Here is a 23,667-nt window from a genome sequence, read left to right on the forward strand (position 1 = left end):
GGGGAGCCAGCAGGGTGAGGGCACGCAGACAATCACGGAGGGGCAGGGGGGCAGGCAGACACTCACGGAGGGGCAGGGGGGCACACAGACACTTGCGGAGGGGCAGGGGGGCAGGATGACACTCACGGAGGGGCAGGGGGGCACGCAGACACTCGCGGAGGGGCAGGGGGGCACGCAGACACTCACGGAGGGGCAGGGGGGCACGCAGACACTCACGGAGGGGCAGGGGGGCACGCAGACACTCGCGGAGGAGCAGGGGGGCACGCAGACACTCACGGAGGGGCAGGGGGGCACGCAGACACTCACGGAGGGGCAGGGGGGCACGCATTCACTCACGGAGGGGCAGGGGGGCAGGCAGACACTCACGGAGGGGCAGGGGGGCACGCAGACACTCACGGAGGGGCAGGGTGGCAGGCAGACACGGAGGGGCGGGGGGCACGCAGACACTCACGGAGGGGCAGGGGGGCACGCAGACACTCACGGAGGGGCAGAGGGGCAGGCAGACACTCACAGGGGGTAGGGGAGCACGCAGACACTCACGGAGGGGCAGGGGGGCACGCAGACACTCACGGAGGGGGACGGGCGATAGGCGTACTGCGGTGGACAGCGGTAGACAGGGCCTTTGAAGTGGGCCTTCGATGTTGCGGCCGGCTCCCGCCTCCCGGTTGCAGCCATTGGCTTAAGGGGCCAATGGCAACCAATGGTGGAGGGAGGCGGGAGCTGGCACCATAAAATGCAGAAACAACAGCAATTCAAAAACCTAGACCAGCACACGGCCATCTTGGATGGTCTAAGGCATCAGGCCTCAATATGGCATATTTAAAACAAATCACCAGTAGAAATGCGCGGAGCGCAGCATGGCGATTCAAGTTAGATAAGGCATGCAGGCACGGTGAAATGTGCAATTAAGGCAGGTTTTCAAAGCTGCTCGCCGCAACTTGCCGAAGCGTCCCACAATTGTCAGCTCCTTACCCCACAGCAAAGCGCAGCAAGAAGAAGTCCAGGCGTCGATGGAGGGTGCTGGGGGGCAGAGGGAAGGGGCTCCGTAGAAGGCAGCAGTAGGAAAGGAGTGAGTGAGGATGGAGGTGGGCCTCGCAGTGGGCCTTCGATGTTGCGGCCGGCTCCCGCCTCCCGGTTGCAGCCATTGGCTTAAGGGGCCAATGGCAACCAATGGGGAGGGAGGCGGGAGCTGGCACCATAAGATGCAGAAACAACAGCAATTCAAAAACCTAGCCCAGCACACGGCCATCTTGGATGGTCTAAGGCATCAGGCCTCAATATGGCATATTTAAAACAAATCACCAGTAGAAATGCGCGGAGCGCAGCATGGCGATTCAAGTTAGATAAGGTATGCAGGCACGGTGAAATGTGCAATTAAGGCAGGTTTTCAAAGCTGCTCGCCGCAACTTGCCGAAGCGTCCCACAATTGTCAGGTCCAATTTGGTAAAAAACTGTGCTTCTTGAACAGCCTCCAGAACATCCCTTATCAGGGGCATGGGATAACGGTCTCTGACTGTAACCTGGTTGAACCCCCGATAATCAATGCAGGGCCTGAGTTCTGCTGACTCCTTCTTTGGTATAAAGAACAGTGATGCTCCACACGACGACCTGGACTCTTGGATCAATCCATCCTGGAGGTGGGCGTCTAGGTAGTCTCTCAATGCTTCCTTTTCTGGCAACGACAAAGCGTACATACGACCAAAGGGAACTTGTGCTGACGGAATGAGGTTGATGGAGCAATCTTCCAGCCTGTGAGGAGGAAGGCTTCTGGGCAATGTGTCCTTGAAGACTTCAGCGAACTCCTGGTACTGAAGTGGGATGGAAGACACCGTCTTTTTTACTGGAATATCCATCTCTTACACTTCGATTTTGAGGTTAGGAACCTCCATACAATGTGTTTGACAAAAGGCTGAATCAAAGCTCACCCTGTTTGAGACCCAGTCAATTGAAGGGTTATGCCTTCGAAGCCAGGGAATACCGATGACCAACGGAAAGTGTGCAGCCTTAATCATATTGAATACCATGTCTTCTGTATGCTGACCCAACTTCATACGTAAGGGGAATTACTCCTTGATTATGGGACCAGAGAAAAGTGGAGTACCGTCCACTCCTTCCACCGGAATGGGCTTTAGTTTACGGCGCTCAGGCACATTGTTCTTCCGGGCCCAATCTATGTCCAGAAAATTGCCTGCAGCCCCGCAGTCCAACATGTCCAACACCTCTATTGGCTCAGGACCAGAAACCCATATCCCGACTTGAAAACCATGAGCCTGTTGTCTTCGCACTCTTCTACTGGTCTGGTGTTATAGCAAGGGCTGCAGCTTGCTCCCCCGACACTTCCCTTGCATAGGTTTGGGCGCTGGCGTTTTCCTTCCGCCGAGGTGGTACCTCTGGGCAGTTGCGAAGGAGGTGCTTAGAAGAGCAACAGTACATACGCAGTCCTGCTTCACGGCGTCTTCTTCGTTCCTCTGGAGTTAGAGGACCCCTGGTCGTTCCAACTTGCATGGGTTCATCACTTCCGGTGTTCTCTCAGGGAGTTGGAGAAATGGGCGCTGCTGTGGTAAAAGGACGAGGTCTTCTCCTTTCTTGCCGACGTTCATTTAGACGAAATTCAATCTGTAGTGCAATCGTCGTGAGCTCCAAAAATGAGGAAGGGCGAGCAATCCGAGCCAGCTCATCCTTTATATCTTCATGAAGGCCTCTCCTGAATATGGTCTGTTTAGCAGAGTCTGGCCAGTCTGCCTTTGTGGCGAGTCTGATGAAATGGGAGAGGTAGGTCTGTACGTCTGTAGTACCTTGTTTCACATCCAATATGGCTTCAAATGAGGTGTAAAGGACCTCAGGCCGATCAAATCTCTCCTTGAACAAGTGTGTGAAGTGGTCAAAGTCCTGTAATGTCGGGTCATTGTTGGTTACTAAAGGAGTAGCCCACACCAAAGCATTCCCAATCAGGTTAGCTATGATGAATCCCACTCTGGAGCGGGCCGTCTGGTAAGTGTGAGGACGAAATGTGAAGTATACCTGACAGGCGTCTAGAAACTCCTTTAGGCCCCCGTGATGCCCATCGTATTTCTCAAACGATAAGGCCATGGGGGGTAGGTCACCCCGGTCATCCCTATGCAAGACCACCTGCTGTCTTCGGGCAACATTCTCTGCTCTTAATGCTTGTACTTCAACTGTCAAATTCTGCATAGCCGACAGACCACGAGGCTCTTTGTCCTGCCCGCTGACCGTCTTGCCCCCTTCACCTTCCCCAGGTCGAGCCGACCCGGGGCCTTCCTTATTTGGGCATGTACTTTCCCGCGAAACACAGATGCTTTCGCTGGCTTCTACAGGCCTTGTGTGCGTCTCCAGGATGCAGGCTTGGATGTCTGGTCCCAATACACATCCTGGTGCCAGAGAGACTAGTGTGTCAAGAATGCCTGGGACCACCGTGGTCCGTGATAGGGCCACGTATGGTGTGAGTGTTTTGTGAGCAGATCTCCCATTGGGTCCCCTCCGTTTTGTCGTGAAGGGAACCCTGGATAAGAGGAGGCTGGAAACACCACTACCATGTCGATCTCCTGAGTTCTCACGAACGACGGATACAGGAGCCAAGTATCCTGCAACCAAGAGGCTGAACAGAGGAATCGCTGCAGACCCGCTGAAGGACTGCTTCTCTGCACTGCTCTGTGAAACCATTCTGCCTCTGATCGAACGAGAAGGCCTGTACTGGTACTTCGACCCTTTGGAATAGTGGGAACAACTATTCTCGGCATCTTCATCATCTCCTGCACGTAAGCCTTCGAAAGCGTCTCTGGGCCATCCAGTGAACTGACCAGCCTACACAGGAGTCTTGCTCTGTTACCGCCGTCAGGTTGTGTTGTATTCCGAGTCCTTAGCACTCTCACACGATTCGTACACTTGGCATTCCGAGGTCTGAAGTGAGAAGTGTACATTGGGCTGAAATACACACGGCCGCTCCGTTGCCCTGCTGTGGTAACAAACTGTGCGGGTTCACTGTGTTTGGGACATCCTCAACTCTAACTTCTGCTGCCGCGGAATCTACACGACGCTGAGACGTCCCCTGCTCGCATCTGAACCTGCCAGCACTGAAACTAACGCGGAGAAGCCTGGGTCTGCCTGCATCGGGGACCGGTGAGTAGCAACGCTAGGAACTGGTCGCCCTCCTGCAGTAGCCCGTAGCTTTTCCTCGCTGTGTTAAACAGCACACCTTTTTCGCACTTGCGCTCTGCTTCTGCCCGCAAGTGGAGGCCGCGCTTGAGTAGCGCAAATCTGTTCGCCCTCCTTTGTTCACCACTCTGAACTGCCTGACTTCCTTGAAGAGACATCACTTGGCCCATCGGCACCAGCGTGTGCAGGTACTTTTGAGCACAAGGCTCCACTCTTCGTAGGACTTGGACTTCCTTCTAGTTAGGTGGCCTCTGAAGGTGAACAGGGTCTAAACGATTACTTGCACTGCCTGTTTTCCTCCCCATCTAGGTGGTTTGCATATTTCGTGCTTCTAACTCTTTATACCCTTCAGTAATTGTATATATATTGTATTTGATTGTGATGTGTTGGATTACTTGAGTTTTATCGTGATTCTTTGCTATGGTCAATATTACAAATGCCTTGTAATAAATGTGTCTATATTTTTAATATAACACCTGCTTGGAGTAATTTGTAAGTGTCCTTGCTTTGTGTGCTCATTGCGGGGTTTCAGTCACCCTCACCCCTCTTGAGACCTAGTCTTGACCGCCGCGATCGCTACCTTGATTGGTCTGGCTTGTCCAGAGGTTACCCTGTTCCAAGAAACTAGGCTGGCCTTCTGAACCTCTGCCCCTCCAGGACAGAGTTCAGAAATCCATCTTAACAGATGACATGTGTTCCACAACCTCCACGGGCGAATCCTGACACACGTACCTAAAGCTAAAGTAATCATGGATCTAAAAAAAATAAAGTAACTTGTTGACCAATAACTGTAAATATACAGTAACATAAGGTAGAAAGAAAACATATAGAAGCTTGCTATAGAAGAAGATATAATATGGCAAGGACGGCCATATTGGGAAAAGGGACGCTGGGTGATGTTGAATATAACCAAGCTACCTCAGAGACAGGCAGAGGCTGTAAGAATCAGAAGACACATGAAAACAGTTTTGTGTGCAGAGCCGATGATGAGTCACGGTTATCCTGGAGTTAACAATGCTATTTTCAAAGGATATGCACAGAGCACAAAGGGAGTACATGGATAAGCTCTGAATGTGTGACATTCTTCATAGATGAAGAAGACGAAAACATCTGTGAGAGCCAAACTGTTGATCAAATAAAAGTGTACAAATTTCATATGAGCTAGAGTGAGCAAGTCTCTAGAGGCCAAGCGGAGCAACAACACCTTGAATACATTTAATCAAATAGCAGTAATGGAAGGATGAAATTAACACATTTGTGTTGTCTTCACATGTGACTCAGATATCAAGAACAAAGGCCATTCATTAAAGCCTTAAGCTTAGATAGTGGTGTGCTCACACTCTCTTGAATGTTCCAGAAGAGTGAGCAGGCACAAGGTCAACTACAAACGGAAGACTTTGGCTGATAGCATACCGATGAGAGATGTTGGACTAATTGGGAAACTGGGGAGTGTTCTGATGGGATTCAAACGCCTAGTTTTCGTTTCACGTACGAGCTGCTAATGAGCCAAATGTTCAAAGTTGGGATAGTATGCCAACAAATCAGTGGGGTTGGGGGACAGCCTAACATATAATGTTGCAGGAGCCAATCCACTGATATTATGCCCACTATAATTAGTACTACACGTATTTAAAGGTAGTTCAGGGCGTGCCCTACAGATAATGGGAAGCCAATGATGCACTAATCCTTATATGTTCTATAAGTAAATATGTTCCCTTCACGTATCCCTTCCCTCGATAGGTTTTGTATTTTGCCACATAGAATGACATCATAGATGACGCATATTGGGGTATACGACCTCCATGTAATCCCATTTGGATGTGAGTGGGCAAGCATCAGTCAGATGTCTGCCAGTTCACCCTGCTTTATTAAATTGATAATTTCTTTTTTTTTTAAGTTTTATTTGTTAATCAAGTCAACCTTTAACATTTTCAAAGAATTAAATAAAATCAATCTGCAAGATTAAAAGAAAAATTGAAATAAAACAAACAAGAGAAAAACAACAATAGCACAAATTAAAACACATAGCAAAGTGTTACACAAAACGAATTGTAAAATGAAGACTTATTTTTCCATACTCATCAATGGAATTTCAGAGATAAAGGTCAGATCATAACAACTGGTATGGAGGCAACTATTTTACGGCTGTCACCTCCTCAAATTTCAGAGAGTCCAGGAATCCCACTACTGCATTAACAATTGATGTTAGGTTCCCAGACAAACAGCAGTGCCAAATTAAATCCTCTCTCTCAGTCCTTTCTCCTATAAATATGTGCAGAAATGTAGTCCGTGATTGTAACAAGGCAGGACAACCCAACAACAAATGCTGAGTTGTTTCTTTAGCCATCACACTCTTACAAAACCTGCAAAAGGGCTCTGCCTCATTGGCCAACCCATATCTTAATAGGATCTCTCTTGTTCTTAAGAGATTTAGCCTAAATCTTAGAAAGGTAGAACGGAACCCTCTGCTAGCATATATCGATAAATAGGGGGCCAAGTACCACTGCTTTTTATGATCAAAAGCAAGATGGGATACAACAGGGTGTGAATGGAAATCCTGAACTGTATGCGGCCAGTCGGTTTTAAAGAAAATTGTTTTCACCTCTTCCGGATTTTCAATCAGCAACAAACCTCCTGCAGTGCCACATAGGCAAGATCTTTTATTTCCACCAGGGCACATGATATCAGGACTGGTGCTATGGGCTACGGGACTTGCTAGGTAATCAGCTATGTCTTCGTCTTCACTCGATTGATAACTCTCCCCAATCACTTCCTCCTCACCTGAGTAGTCCAGTTTCTTCCGGCGGGTAAGTCCAATGTAAGGCTTCTTCTTTTTTGGAAGATATGGTCTACCTCGGAAGGAAGCCACCGTGACTCCCAGAAAGAGAAAACCCACGGTGACTCCCCTCCGCGATAGCCAGAGGGGAAAAAGCCACTGGGATGGCAAAAAACCCCTGGATCCAAGGTAGTCGTGAAGGCTGTGGAAGTCGTCTGCACTGTAGGAGGTTGAATGGGTCCTCCGCCAAGAACCCAGGAAATGGTAAGGTCGGCGTGTCTCAGCAGCTCGAGAAGATTTGATAGGGCGGTTAACAGGTAGGTAACCTTGGGGTGAAGGACAAGTGTGAACGGGAGAGTCCGGGAATATGAGAGTCCTAGAGCGAAAATAAATTGCAGCAGAAAATCAGCACGGGAACAAAACACAGGAGAAGGCAAGCGGGAACCAGAGAAGGGGGGAAGAGCCCATACGAAACGGGAGGAGGAGAAAGACAAGAAGTGTACGGAAGGCGTAATAGTAAGGCAGAACAGTCAGGAGGGATACTAGCGCAAGCAACAAGGCGAGGAAAGAAACTCAGTTGCAACGCGCCGAGCCGCCGGCAGCCGAGTGAGATATACGAACGGCGGCAGCCATCTTGAAAACAACTAGACCGAGTCTGGTAGGCGAGAAGGAACGTAATGGAACACTTCAATGGCGTCCTTGTTTCCACCTTCGCCACAAACCCCAGTCGCCGGCGGCAGTGACAGTATGCCCCCTCCGAAGGCTTCTCCCTCCCGGCCTTCCTGGATGTAGTCGGTGGAACTTGTGGAACAGTTGAGGAGAGTGGATGTGGAAATGCGGTTCCCAAGTGTCTTCTGAGGAGGGATACCCTTTCCAATGTACGAGATACTCAAGACGTCCCCGACGATAACTGGAGTCCCGTATCTGAGAAACTTCATATTCCTCAAAGGCTGGAACCGGCAAAGTCCATAGCTTGGGGGATGCTTGTTTCCGGGTATCTGGCACAAAGGGACGTAAGAGAGATGAGTGAAACACGGGGTGAATCCGCCTGAGTCCCTTTGGCAACTTGAGGCGGAAAGCCACAGGATTTATCTTTGAAGTTATCTCGAAGGGTCCAATGTAGCGGGGTGAAAGCTTAGAAGGCCGAACCCATCGAGGAAGGAACTTGGTGGACAGCATGACTTTGGAGCCCTTGTCCCAGGTAGGAACTTGACTCCGGTGTTTGTCGGTTTGCTCCTTATAATGTCTGCTAGCCTTAGAGAGGCTCTGACGGGCCGTGTTGTGGGCCTCCTTGATCTGCACAAGGGTGTTCTCTAAAGAAGGAATGTTAGTTTCCTCCCAGAAACTCAGAACTATGGACTGTGGGTGATATCCGTAGGTACAAAAGAATGGGCTAATTCCTGTAGCCGTGTGGACCGCGTTGTTGTATGCAAATTCTGCTGTGGGAAGCAGGTCCACCCAATTGTCTTGCTGTTTATTGATGAAATACCTTAGGTATTGCTCTAAGGTACCATTTAACCTCTCGGTTTGTCCATTTGTCTGGGGGTGAAACCCCGATGAAAGGGCTCTCTCAACACCCAATGAATTGCACAATGCTGACCAGAATCTGGAGGTATACTGACTGCCCCTGTCTGAAATTATCTTTTGAGGAAGGCCATGTAGCCTAAAAATGTCCTTGAGGAATACATTGGCCATGACCGAGGCAGACGGGATCTTTGTCAATGGTGAAAAATGTGCAAGTTTCGAGAAGGCGTCTACGATTACCATTATGCAGGTACAGCCTCGGGAAACCGGTAACTCCACAATAAAATCCGTAGAAATGCATTTCCAGGGACCATGTGGGACGGGTTCCTGTTGCAACAGCCCCATAGGTTTCGAGGTGGTATATTTGCTTTGTAAGCACACCATACAGGATTTGACATAGGCTTGAGCGTCGGCCTTCATGTTGGGCCAGATGAAAGCTCTTTGGAGAAGTTCCAGAGTGCCTCGTACTCCTCGATGACCTGCAGTCCTGGAATCGTGGCACCACTGAGTGACTCGTCTTCTGAGATTACTGGAAGGAATAAACAGTCTTCCGTGGATAAAGTGGAACCCGTCCTTAGTGGTGATTGGTTGATTTCCCATATTGAGAGTAGGTTCTTGGAGGTAGGCTCCTCGTACTTCTTCCAAGAAGTTAGACACTGTCGATATGATCCGGGTACGAGGGAACATAAGCTCCTTTCTGTAAAGGAAAGTAACATCGTCTTTGCGGGAGAGAGCATCGGCAACTAGATTTTTAGAGCCAGGGATGAATGTGATGACAAAATCAAACTGGGCGAAAAAATGAGCCCATCTGGCCTGACGGGTGTTATAACACTCTTGCTGCTTGAGTATTTGCAGATTTGTATGGTCTGTTCGTATCTGGAACGGGTGTAGGCTCCCTTGGAGCAAATGCCTCCACTCCACACAAGCCAACTTCATAGCAAGTAATTCCTTTTCTATGACTGAGTAGTTGTGTTGGCTAGGATTCAAGGTCTTGGAGAAGTATGCCACCGGATGCTCGAGGTCCTTGACTCTCTGAAGAAGAACAGCCCCTATGGCTGCTGCAGAAGCGTCAGTCTCCAGAATAAAGGGTAGTAGTTGATCTGGTTGTTTCAAGATAGGAGCTGAACAGAACTTTTTCTTTAAGCTGAGGAAGCTTTCTTCAGCCTCATTTGACCAGACGAAAAGACCTGTGGATTTCTTGAGAAGGGATGTAATGGGAAGAGTGAGTAAGGAAAACCTCGGAATGAACTTCCGATAGAAATTTGCCAGCCCCAAAAAACGTTGAATGTCCTTAACTGAAGAAGGCGACGGCCATGGCAAGATGGCATCTACCTTCCTTAGGTCCATAGTAACCCCTTTGTCGGATAGGATGAATCCCAAGTATGGCAACGAGGATCGAGCAAATGCACATTTCTCAGGTTTTACCAGAAGACTGTGATGTTGTAGTCTACGCAGAACTTCCTTGACATGTAGGGTATGTTCCTCCTGGCTCCGTGAGAAGACTAAAATGTCATCCAGGTAAACCACTGTGTTAAGGTTCAGAAGGTCGGAAAACAATCGGTCCATGAATCTCTGGAAAATGGAAGGTGCATTTACTAGGCCAAACGGCATGACTTGATATTCAAACAACCCATAGGGAGTGCGAAACGCCGTCTTCCACTCATCTCCTGTTCTTATGCGGAGTAGATGATACGCATTCCATAGATCAAGTTTAGTAAACACAACAGAGCCTTGGACAGCCTCTAGAATCTCTGATATAATGGGCATAGGGTACCGATCCTTTATGGTCACTCTGTTTAGCCCCCGATAGTCGATACAGGGCCGCAACTCCTTAGTATCCCGTTTGGGTATGAAAAATAAAGAGGCCCCAGCGGGGGATTTGGAAGGTCTTATGAGTCCATTTGCTAAATTATCATCAAGGTACTTTCGGAGCACAGCCTTTTCCGATAAAGAGAGGGAATACATCCTCCCAAAGGGGACCAATGCCTGTGGTACTAGGTCAATACCACAATCCTCTGGGCGATGTGGAGGAAGTTTGATGGGGGTCTGCTCCTGAAAGACTTCTGTGAATTTGGAAAAACGTTCCGGTATGCATTGGATGGAACTGCTTTCGACAGCAGATATGGTCTTTACAGTAGCGAATGTTGGTTCCGGAAGGCATTCTCGCAGGCAGAAAGCGGAATGAAAACTCAGTAGATTCTTAGACCAATCCACCGATGGGTTGTATTTTTCTTGAGCCAGCCTATTCCTAAGATGACCGGGAAGTGGGCCACCCGTATAATGTCAAACTTTATGAATTCAGAATGCTGGTGAATGGATACCTGAATCTCCTCGGTGGTGTGAGTAATGAGTCCCGAACATAGGGGTGTACCATCCACTCCTTCAACCTTTTGGTCCTCTTTTTTTTCAATCCTTAGCAGACCCACCTTATCAGCCCAAAAGGTGTCAAGGAAGTTACCAGCCGCCCCACAGTCCAGTAGAGCCTGCGTCTCTACTTCTCTCTTCCGGAAGCGGAGTTTAATGGTGATAACCATGAGACGCAAATCTTCGCTCATCTGAGATGAGGCCACAGAAAGTGTAGTGTAGGAACAAGGTGTAGCCCCTTGATAGTCTGTTGCACTGACTACCGAGGGCGGTCGTTTCCCGATCTCCTTGGGGGCACATCGGGACAGTCTCTCAGCAGATGGTTGGCGGCTCCACAATATAAACAAAGATTTCCTTCTCGTCTCCTCTTCTTTTCTTCGGCAGTCAACGAAGATCTGGTGGTTGCGACCTGCATGGGTTCATCTCTGGCGGGACGCGATACAGGTGAGGAGGCTGACGGGGGTGTTTCCAAGAAAGGATGTGGACCTCGAGCCTTCTTCCTTTCGTTTCTCAGTTCCGTCAGGCGGAAATCGATTCTTAGAACTGCAGTCTGAAGATCTAAAAAGGTTCCTGGGCGCGGGATCCGGGCAAGCTCATCCTTGAGCTCCTCTCGCAAGCCCCTGCGGAATATGGTATACTGGGCCTGCTCTTGCCAACCAGCCTCTGCAGCGAGCTTCTTGAAAGTGGAGATATAGGATAGTAAGTCGGTACTCCCTTGTCGCACATCCAGCAGGTCTTCGCTAGCCACGTGTGAGCTTTCGGTTCGCAAAAAGGTGTGTAGTAGTAGTTCCTTAAAGGCCGCTTAGTCCTGCAAAACTGGGTCTGATAGGGATACCAATGGAGTAGCCCATGACAAGGCGTTTCCCGTCATGTGCGTAATCATGAAACCCACCTTGGAATGATCTGTGGAAAAGGCATTTCTGCGGAAGGTGAAATGAATATTACAGGCTTCCAGGAATTCCTTAACTTTTCTTTCCGAGCCGTCGAATTTACCCGACACTAGGGGTAGTGGGGGTAAATCAGTTGTCTGTTGTTCTCTTGCAGCTACTCTTAGTTGGAGCGCCACGTTGTCAGCCTTTAGTGTTTGGACTTCTGCGTTGAGGGTTTGGACAGCCGTCACCAGCTCTTGCAGTTGTTGTGGCGTGGCCATGTCTTCTTTCTGGCGTTGCAAGCTATCAGGACTGGCGCTATGGGCTACGGGACTTGCTAGGTAATCAGCTATGTCTTCGTCTTCACTCGATTGATAACTCTCCCCAATCACTTCCTCCTCACTTGAGTAGTCCAGTTTCTTCCGGCGGGTAAGTCCAATGTAAGGCTTCTTCTTTTTTGGAAGATATGGTCTACCTCGGAAGGAAGCCACCGTGACTCCCAGACAGAGAAAACCCACGGTGACTCCCCTCCGCGATAGCCATAGGGGAAAAAAGCCACTGGGATGGCAAAAAACCCCTGGATCCAAGGTAGTCGTGAAGGCTGTGGAAGTCGTCTGCACTGTAGGAGGTTGAATGGGTCCTCCGCCAAGAACCCAGGAAATGGTAAGGTCGGCGTGTCTCAGCAGCTCGAGAAGATTTGATAGGGCGGTTAACAGGTAGGTAACCTCGGGGTGAAGGACAAGTGTGAACGGGAGAGTCCGGGAATATGAGAGTCCTAGAGCGAAAATAAATTGCAGCAGAAAATCAGCATGGGAATAAAACACAGGAGAAGGCAAGCGGGAACCAGAGAAGGGGAGAAGAGCCCATACGAAACGGGAGGAGGAGAAAGACAAGAAGTGTACGGAAGGCGTAATTGTAAGGCAGAACAGTCAGGAGGGATACTAGCGCAAGCAACAAGGCGAGGAAAGAAACTCAGTTGCAACGCGCCGAGCCGCCGGCAGCCGAGTGAGATATACGAACGGCGGCGGCCATCTTGAAAACAACTAGACCGAGTCTGGTAAGCGAGAAGGAACGTAACGGAACACTTCAATGGCATCCTTGTTTCCACCTTCGCCACAAACCCCAGTCGCCGGCGGCAGTGACACATGATCCCCTCCCCTTTCACACCTCACCAAACATCTCCCAGAGAGAGTCTCCTGCAGGAATAAGTGACTTCCTAAAAAAAGGAAATGTATTGCCACAATGCCCTGGCTTTCAAGGAAACCAGTCCTCGTTCTTATCTGATGCTAGAATGAGGGACGGAAAGAGGGAGACACAACACTTTGCGCCAGATGAGAGCTTCCAGAGTTAGCAAGTATTCAATGAGTCTAGGATTATAAATCTCGATTCCATAGATACATTTTGGAATAATCTTACCCATATAAAATAGAGTACAGGGTAACAAGGAAAACGTGCTGAATCTGTCATCCACCTGTTGCATTTGCGCTGCAAGTTTTACTGACCTGGAGTGAAGCCAGTCCTGAGTCGAAACCAAAGAGGGTTTGGCTGAAATAAAAAAAACCTAAATAGGTTAAAGACTCCCTTCTCTCAACTGGGGTAGCTTGCGTGTTCCATCTATAGGAAGCTGGCCTCCGCCTCTTTGAGATTTCCATAACTATGGTTTTGACTGGATTCACCTTCAAAGCCTTGTCACACACAAATTTGGTGAAGGCATTGAGTACCCGTTGCAGACCAACGGGAGACGTATCAAAAATAAGAAAATCATTGGCGTACCCTGTCCACACCACGTTGTTTTGAACTATCTTGGGTGAAGTCAAAGCAGCAGCTTGTAAATGGGATCCTAAATCTGTCATATATAAATTGTAAAGAAAAGGGGCCAGGATATTCCCCTGTCTCACTCCTCTAAATGTCTTAATTGAGCGAGGTTGCCGTGTTGATTCAGGCAAACTTGAATAGCCGGATTTCTTCTGTATCCCTATCAGTAGTCTTAGTAGCCCTGGAGTAATTCATCATCTCTGTAGTTTACTCCACAAAAGTGCTCGGTCTACCGAATCAAAGGCCGCAGTTTGATCTATTGTGGCCAGGTATACCTGTCGTGCCCCCTGAGCCCAGCCCCTGTAAACATTTCACCAACATACCATTTAGGAGCGTCCTCATTCCCTTCCTGAAGCCTGTCTGCAATTTTGGCAGAAGACGATTACTGCCGGCCCAACCCTCCAAGTCTCCTAGGAGTAATATAGAAAAGATTTTAGAATTCACATCGAGGATAGTGATGGGCCTATATTTTTGTGGGTTATCTCCCTCCCCCACTTATATTTCGGGATAATGTGAGCAGTATTCCAAGAGGGGGGGAAATTGTAGAGTGTGAGCTATGTCTGTAAATAAGAAGTGTAGTATTTCTGACCCACACAGGCGGGTTAGTTTTCAGCAGACGATTTTAAAGACCATTTGGGCCTGGTGCATTAGAATTGCTACATCTACTTATTATAGTTATCAGTTTCCCGACTGACAGGTCCAGAGAAAGACCCTTCTCTTTACCCGTCATATGACTCTCTATACTTGTCCCTCCCAACATTGGAGATGCATACAGGCCCTCAAAATTCTCCACCCACTTTGCTTCCCACACCGCATTCGCCGAAAGTTCCATCCAGCCCATTTCCTTGAGATTTAATAAAAGACCAAAAGGCTCCAGTGTTTTTTTGAACCAGCACTGCCAACATCGACTGAACATCTCTCTTTAGACGCTGTACCCTCGTATGTCGGACCCAATTCTTCTGGGCCTGGTGGATCTTTCTAATTCTTTCCTGCTTTAAACAGGGAATTAGGAGGACATCCTTCTTAATGCATCTTATATGTTTCCTCACTTCCCTTCTTTTTTTAACCAGGTCGAAATCATAAGCATGGGGTGCAATTGCCTGCATAGCCGTTTCCCCCCCTTCCCCTTTTGATGACTCCCCCATTGCATTACAGATAAATGGTTCAAAATGATCAACCTCAAAGACTACCTCCTTTTCATTACTAGACATATCTGCCAATCTACCCACAAGGCCCTTGTTTACTCTATCCATTCGAGAGCATGACCAAAACAGTCTATTCCCTTGCAGGTTAGATGTAACCATACCTCTACCCGTAGCCAATTGCTCCGCCTGCAAATATAACAACTGCAGATCAACCAAGGAAAAGTAGGCAACTAAGAGTGAGTGATCACTGATATTCATAGGGAAAACCTTAAAAACCTTAAAATCCACACATCTTTTCATCCCCTCCCCGTCCACAAAAACAAAATCAATTGTAGAGGAACTCTTTCCATTCGTTCATGTGAATGAGTATGGAATGTCTCCACTAAAGGCACCATTGAGGGGGGTAAGATCCAAGTTCATGAGACAGTCCAACCAAGCTCTCCCATTTTTGTCCCCTCCTTACTCCGCCAAGAATGATGGTGTGCCAGGGCCCCCATGAAATCTGAGTTTAAGTCCCCTACCGACCATCACCTGGCCTCCTGGTGTAACATTCAGCCAATTTGCCACATACATTGATATTAGATACAAGCTGGGTACTAACTGGCCCATGCCACCATGCCAGTAGATATTTAGCATCAAGATGTTCCAGGAATTAAATCTAATGTGAGTGACCAATATTCCAAATGAAAGATCACGTGAGAAAAGAATTTAACAAAAAGGAGAGGATTTGATAAGCGTAACCAGACCCCAAAAAGGACGCCCGTGTAGACCCTGGTGTGCTGCTTGATGTAAGACCGTATAGCCATCAAACGCTGGTGCCTTCTTTAGCCAAGTCTCTTTGCAAATTAATCATTTTGTATTGTTTCATGCAGGCTGCCAGCTTCCAGTTATTATATAAGTGAGCATGGCCTCTCGTGCTAAATTGATAATGAAGTAGTACCTTGCCATATTCTTTGAGTCTGTACGATTATTTGGTCTGAGATTTATTATTGTAATGCCATCTAGCACAAAAGACGCTTCAAGGTGCTAGATCACAACACCACTACGCACCCCAGCACTCCTGCAGAGCAGTAGTAATTTTGTCTTTATTTGGACTTCTGGATATATTGTCTCAATTGAGGGAATACATCCTTAGACATTGCTCTATACCGTATCGGGTTACATGTTAAAAAATAATATGAAAGCATGAAATGACAAAAACCATGTGATTTCTAAAAGAGAATTCGATTGTTAAGATATTTTAGACTTGATCCTAGCCCACTTTTGTATCTTTCATTTTATTGGCTACTTGTGTGCATAAATGTGTGCTATGATCTTTTTTTGTATTTACATTTTTATTAAGAGTTTTAAAGATGAAAGTCAGTTTTACATCACATAATTCCCACCCACCCTCCTTCACAGTTGCGTTATAAACAATAGCACAATAGCAACATTACTCCAACTATATCACTGCACTCTGAAACAGTATATAGTCACTGAGGCATAGATTTACAAATGTATATGTATACACTATCTTTCGGATAGAGTCTGTCAGGCGCCCTGCGCTGCAACATAATATTCTATAACGTTAGATCTCTCTAGTAATGCTTTGGCAATATATACTCCCTACATTACTTTCCATAAACAACGTTCTAAAACCTGTCATGACAATTCTACTTTCAGTATACAGAGAGATAACAAAACTTGACTTATCTGCTTGAAGAGCAGTAAAAGAAGAGGAGGAGCTCAAGGACAGGATGTGGTCATAACTGAGCTGGAGAGGACTACAGAGACTGTGGGAGTTGTAGTTTTGAAGAGAAAAGTCACTTTGCTCATTTCAAAAGTTGTTTGTTATAAGTTGTTGAAAATGCTGAAGAGTGGTAATAAAGGAAGTTGAAGCATAATGCTCACCTCCAGTCTTGCCATAGAATTATACGCAAGTCATATTTCAGAAAATTTCATATGAACGCATAACACATTTTAAAAATGTTTTAAAGTTTCCATTTTATCTTTATTTGTAGCCAGACAGATGAGGTCCCCAAAGAATTGCTGTAGGCTTGGCAGGCACGAGTGAAAGAGGTGAAATGAGAAAAGTGCTGAACGGATGTGTGTATGACCGTACCAGGCATTCAGGGTGCATTGCCATGCCAACAAGGTTCCCGAAATATAATGTTGGGTAACTATTAGAAACAATGTTGTCTTACTTTGCTAAGTGGGTATGAGCATAGCTCTCAACCATTTGTGTTGCAAAGGCGGGTGAAATCATCCGATTTTGTTTTGGCGGGTGAGACGCCCATTGAAATGAATGGGAGTGCTGGAGGCTTGGCGGGTGAGTCAGCCTTTTACAAGGCGGGTGACACCCGCCAAAAGCGTGTGAGTTGAGATCTAGAGTGTATCAGCATACCGGGAACAGCGGAATCTGGCACTGCTGTACTAACACTGCTTAATGAAATGTGTCCATGATCTGTTAAAGGGCATAATGGAAAATCGTACCGTGGTATGTAATGGGAAGTGTAGCTTATGTGCTAACTGGCCGTTACAAAAACGACCAATGATCAGCTGAACGGCCAGAAAGAAAATGGGCAATGATGTGGTATCACTGATCAACGAATGCCAGTGTCTTCAAGTTCAAATGCCTATTTGTACATTATGTTCCTTGGTGAAGAGCTGCCCTTTAAGGTGTACTTTAAATCCTATGTAGACTGTAGTTCGCCCCAAAGCTAATCACACAATGCGCATTAAGATGTATTATTCCTCAAAAATGTCAACAGAACCACGTCACCCCAATGTTTTTGGTTTGGATAAATCTGTTTTATTCTTCAGTGGTGTCCCCGTTTGAAGTTAGTTTAAAAATACAATACTTATTAATGAAAATAAAGAGGAATCCCGACATACTGTATCTCTTTGCCGGCCCTCGGATGAGTGTCGTGTACCGTGTAAAATATTTCTGGTATGTTAGGAAAATTTGTGACAGAACATGTTGCAGAAATGTATACTTAAACGATTGGGGACAGTCTGCTTCTGCGAATGAAAAGGGCTCACACTGAAAGAACGGTGGTGGGTAGGCCGAGAGACATTGTGAGCAGTCCAGTTCACTGTTCCACAGCCCTCTAATTATTATCAATATCAGAGACAGCCCCGAGACCGCCCCATCCCCCTGCTCGCCAGTCGCCACCACTCTCGCCCCCTCCCTATTGTCGCCACACGCGCAGTGACTGCCTGCGAATGTGACAGGCGCGCGCCTCCCTCTCCCGCCCCATTGGCCCGCCCACCACCACGGCCACGCCCATCCACCCCACGGCTTGGGTTCTCTTCATCCCCACGCCGTCCTCCTACACGCCCACGTCCGCGTCAGTTCCCTGTTCGACGCAGGAGTCCAGGTCGTGCGTCGAGTGGCTTCCGACGGGCGCGCCCCCTCTCCTGCCTGCTGCCCCGCCCAGGCGAGCGCGTTCACGACGGAATTGGCCTGTAAGATCCGAAGAAAGACTGATCGGCCGGGGTCCTGCTGCCAGCGGTGAGTATGCCCCGACCTGACGGCCGTGCTGCAACGCTTATGAGCCCACACACCACATGCTGGGTTATGCGAAGTGGTATATTACTCGGCCGTTCGCCTTTGCGGATCACTGCAGCGCCCCCACCATCTGCGAGGCAAGGGAAGATGCGCAGCTGCCCTGGTACACATACACCAGCCTGATTCTCGGTACTTCCCCTCCTCCCCCCTCTCTCAGATTCCTGTGCTGGGTCTCGCGTTTCCCTTCGTTCTGTGGCTGTGCTTGCGTTGGAAGGGATGTGCTCCCTACTGCTATTGTTACATGAGGTGACCTGGAAAACTAGGGCTGCTGCATTTCTCATACTCCAATCCATTCTGATTATTCGTTTGCGTGTTGCGGTTCGAAGTCACTTTTTGGGCGCTTTAGTAACTATGGTTCCAAGTTAGGATTTGAAAGATGACAGTGTATTGGTGCAGCCTGCGGGCTGCTCCTGTCCCCTTGCTGCAAGCCATTCTGTTCGCATTAATGTGAGGTGCTGTCTGTTCGTGTCGAGGGTGGTGTTGTTTCCCATGTTGGTGATGCATGTTCCTTCTGTGGCTGGAGGGTGCTTAGTTTCACCTGACCGTGTTGCTGGAGGACGCTGGGGGTTTCCCGTATCGTGTTGTAGGACTGTGCTGTCTTTTAAGTCTGCAGTTGCTGGGCGACGAGCCCTTTTACTTTGGCTCTTGTTGCAGAAGGATGTTGTTTGCTGAATTGAAGGTGCAATGTGTGCCCCCCCCAATGGTTCCGCGGTCATGTGACTATACAAACGCTCCCCCTCCCTCACTGGCCGCTATGAACTTCCTCTGCTGATAGCACAGGCTGACTCCCGGATGCTCAATGTATTTTATTTCAGCAGCTGGATACTCTTGTGTATTTTAATTTGCACCGGAATTGAGGCATATTGTTTTTATGACAGGAGGGCAGTTTTCGCTTCCACGTACCATGTGTTAAGGAAGGGACTCGTACCGTTCCCAAGAATAGTAAAGTGGAATTGACTTTACTTTAGCGTTTCTCTTTGTGGCTCCAGCACACACCATCTTAAGTGGCATGATCGGGGGTTACGTAGTAGCCCCTCATCCTACCTTCTCATGTAACGTTTTTTATGTTGCCCTCATTACTTCAAATGACTAATGGCATTGTTTTAATTCTCCTACCATTGTGCTTTTCTGCCGTGGACTGAATCCTCAGCTGCAGTATAACAACCATGGGTGTCCGTTTTGTCTAAATGGCCCCAGTCTTCTTTTTTTGCAGTTTCTGTTTGTGAGGTCTTTCTTGGGTTTTACTCTGCGCGCTGAGCGGGTTTGAGGCCTTTGTTCATTTTGCCTTTGGTCAACTTTAGTCCTGAAACCCGCCTCTGGCTCCAGAGTGTCTGGAAAGGCAGTATGTGAGGGAGGTTCCCGAACTCTCCTGCCCTTTGTCTCTAGGAATGCCTGAATGTAACCACTCCTGATTGGACAGTGTGATTGACAGCCTAGGCTGTGATGAATGGGAGAAACCTGCTTAAAAGGCAAGGGTTTTGGAGCTAGAGGCAGTCGACCACTGGGAAAAACACCCGACGAAGAAACCGCGAATGAAGCTTGCTGCATCCTCCTGGACCTTTTGAATGGCCCGCTGAAGCCCTTCTGCTGTGCTGAAACGCCTTTATCTGATCGACACGAGAAGCTTCCCTTGGGTTAGTGGGACCAACTAACCCTGAGACGAACTCCACTGGACGACATTCCCGACTGGCTGTACTTCGCTGCTGCAGGAACCGAGTGCCAGGGGCAGAGAAATCCCTAGTCGAGTGAAATGTCTGAAATCCGTCCAGAAGCTCCAGGAGTCTGGACCCTCCAGAAGCAGGACTCAAGGATTGAAGGAAGTCCAGCCGGTATCCGAGATCCACGGTGGTGCTGTTTACCGCAATCTGAAACCGTGCAGTGCCTCTGATCTGAAAAGAGCCCGTAGCTGCCGACGACCTCCAAATTGCTGCCGCAGGAGTCCTCCAGGCATCCTCCCTCTTATCCCTCGACTGAGACTCAGGAACCCAGGATCTGCATCGCTGCAACAGGACAGAATCCAGCTGGACGACTCTTCTTCAAACTACAAGTACCATTATACTTGGGGTACTTAACTCAGTGTCTTCAGCTGTGCTCTTCAGTTGAGACATGCACTGGCTACTTTTGTTGGCATTGATTCCAACTCTGCTCTACACAAGTGTAACAGCTTGTGACCCTACAAGTGATTTCTACACAACTCTCTAACTTTGTGCAAGACTTTATCTAAGAAGTGACTCAGCTCCACATACTGTGCTCCAATACACTTCTAGTCCATTGACTTTGATATTTCTGTCCCGCATAGGTGGTAACTTTTTTTTAGACTGTTATTGCTGGGAAAGGCTTGTCTAGACTTCATTGGAAGATTCAAGTATACTCGCATGTCCTGAGAACTTGTTTAACCTTTTTCCTTCCTCTAACCGTTCCTTTCTGCAACCTCAGAATCTGCAAAGTATAATTAGTGATAAATACATGCCATTACTGTCCTTGTGAATAAAGTCATATCTGGGTGCAGGAAGTGTGGGGAAAAAAAAATCCACTAACTTATGCTGATTTTAGAAAAGTATACTTGATTCTTACATATCTTGCTCTTTTTAAAGAACGCTTATTTAAAAATGTATGTTAAATACATATTTATACTGAAACCTTGAGTGCAAGTGTTACTTGTATTTGTGAATTTCATTGCTACAGCTCACATTTATTTACCCCTCTCGAGAGGCTGCTCAGTCACACTACCAACTTCTGTAGTACAGACCTATACCAAAAGGTGGGTTACCTAATACCAAGCATATAAGTGTTTTGTAGTCTCACACCGTGTTACTACATCAATCCGTACTTAACAATGGCATAATGCAATTATAATCCCAATTTATAAAATGGAAGGTACACACTATTTCCTTAGACACTATATCGAAGGGATTTTACTCTGATTCTCCATGAATTACAAAACTGAGCAGATGGGGCAAAGCACTTGAACACCCTGCAAACTGGGTTTAGGATGGGGATAGGAACAATTCAGAGCGGTCTGACACTTCATGCCTGTCTATCTGAAATTGAAGGCAGAGAACCTAAAAATATATATGTTGCAGCCATTGAGCTATTGGCAGTATTTGATACTGTAGATCTAGCTCCCATGTGGGAAAAACTAGAGAGATGGGGTATCGACAAAGGCTTGCTCGGAATGATCCAAATGTTATAATGCAACAATAAGACGCAAGTGAGACTAAGCCCCAAGGGAGACCTATCGAGATATATCCCGGTAAGAAGGGGGGTACAACAAGGCTGTGTAATTGCTGCCACTCTAACTTGTATTTATCCGATATATGGGAGGAGGCAACTGAATGGGAAGGATACGCCCCTCGCTGGCTAGATCTGAGAGTAGGGTGCATAGCATATGCTGACAATCTATTGACGGTTGACTATACCCCCGCAGGTTTACAGCGTTGCTTAACTGGCATGATGAAATACATTGCTTGTAATCTCAGTGAACCCAGCAAAATCCTACATAATGACCTGTGAGGAAAACTAAAACGCAATACACATGGAAGATAAACGATGCACCAATTCAGAGAGTAGAATGCATACGATACCTCAGATAAGAATCGAAGAGAAGGTAGGAGCCTGTATATCTCTGCTAAAGTCAGTCAAACAAGTTTTGAGAGTTCTCGCTATTACCAATGATTGAATTCTATAGATCAAAAACATCTGCAGCAGTGTTATACGATTGTGAATTACTAAGCACAAACAATAGGAAATTCTTATACAAAATGAAGGTAGGACCTTTGAAAAGCATTCTGGGTAGCCCTCGCGCTGTACCAGTGTGTTATTCAGTTAGAACTGGGGCTTGGCTCATGGTGGGCGCAAAGCATGAAGCAGATGTTATCTCTATTCTTTAAACTGCCCAGAGCAGAGAACCTCACATTGACTTTTATCTGTACACCATAGGAACAGAATCAATTTCTACGTCAATTTAAGAAAAAATGTGAGTCTTTTTTTTTTGTTTCAACTTGATATCAGCGATCTTGTCGCAGAAAACTCACTAAAGAGAAAGATAAGGAGTTGGGACGCCATCACTGATCTTATGAAGCAAAACTATATAGAGGAAGAGATATAGAATATATAGCAGCCCGTGAGGTAAATTTGTATATACATGATTTCCATCAGCCAAATACAGAGATTGGTACCTGAAATTAAGATTCAACTGCTTACCAACACTAGAAGTAATGGGACCAAAACTAGGGATCATCGAATAATTAAAACTGTAGATGGTGTGGTGATGCGTTAGAATCCCTAAAACACTTGGTATTGCGCCGTCCCGAGATGATGCCTGAGAGGATTGCCCAATTTAATATCTTTATAAATTCGCAATCCGTAGTATTATGTAAGAATTTTAGTACAGGCTAATGACAACAAACCGTTTATCACTCACATGGCTTGAATTAAATGTATGATAATTTTTGCCAAGTTTGAAAGGGTAATGGCTGTAGCTCTTAACTAGCAAATGTCTTGGCCAAAACCCTCCTGAGTATTAATGTATGTTTTGTTTCTATTTTTCTTTCTTTTTCTTCTCTCTTTGCTACTTTTTAATTTTTGCTAAAGTTGCTATGATAGCTTATTATAGGAATTATTGCTGTTGATGCATAAGCCACAAGGATTTTAAGAGATGCAGAGAAGCATTAGAATGTTTTTATTTTTGATGTATATGATGATGTAAAAAGTTAATTTGATTAATGTAAAAGTACTTTGTACTAAAACATTTATTTTAAATAAAATTGAAAAGTACTTGTTGTGTTGCTCCGAGGATTGTATTGTAGCAATCGAAAAAGAAACAGTTTCCCAATCAATGGTGGTCTGGACATTTCATAAAGGAGAACCAGATTTAATAGTGTTTTAGTAGCTTAACAAACCAAATTAGCTGCTCTATCTCTTATGTCATCCAATATTTGTACTGCTTTCACCACCATAGTGGTTTTATGGCATCTAGATTGTCCAAGATGTGGATCATCAGATCTTAATTTTTGAATACTAAGGAATAGGGTTTTCAGGGTTCGAAATTGTTGGAAGCTATTTAGCTATTACCTAGGAGAGCCTGGTCAGCTTTAAACTAACAATTACCAGGACCTACTTTTGGCTCCCAAGGCCATCTGGTGCATTCTCAACATACTTATCAAACATTAACTTTGAATGTTTGAGAATATACGATAAGTACAATGTTGACAGTGTGAGACACTTAAATGTAACGGAGCATACATTATGGACAACAAGGTCAAATGTGGAAGTTGGATTTGTGGTGTGCTGAGACTTGCTCCTGGTTCCCTGGCGGTAGCTCCTGCTTACCAGGTGATGCCCGAAACACATGAGCTGGTTTTAGCTATTGCTCATCGAATCTGAATTTCGAGCCCTTGGTTTTGGGGGCAGGGGTAGAACGGTGTGTTAACCAATAAACCCACCAATTCA

General features: G+C 46.8%; 1 protein-coding gene across 4 annotated transcripts in view; it reads left to right on the forward strand.

Annotated features, from left to right (window-relative positions):
* Positions 1-18,026: 18,026 nt before the first annotated feature.
* Positions 18,027-23,667, forward strand: part of CYRIA (CYFIP related Rac1 interactor A) — a 440,426-nt gene continuing 434,785 nt past the window's right edge. For 2 of the 4 annotated variants that reach the window (XM_069605934.1, XM_069605930.1), the window contains exon 1: positions 18,027-18,159. The gene's annotated coding sequence lies outside the window, so the exon portion shown is untranslated. The remainder of the gene's footprint in view (positions 18,160-23,667) is intronic. The other 2 variants (XM_069605935.1, XM_069605931.1) reach the window with 1 other exon arrangement.

The sequence above is a fragment of the Ambystoma mexicanum genome, chromosome 4p, assembly GCF_040938575.1.
Source record: "Ambystoma mexicanum isolate Mex_15411 chromosome 4p, UKY_AmexF1_1, whole genome shotgun sequence".
NCBI classification, from domain to species: domain Eukaryota; kingdom Metazoa; phylum Chordata; class Amphibia; order Caudata; family Ambystomatidae; genus Ambystoma; species Ambystoma mexicanum.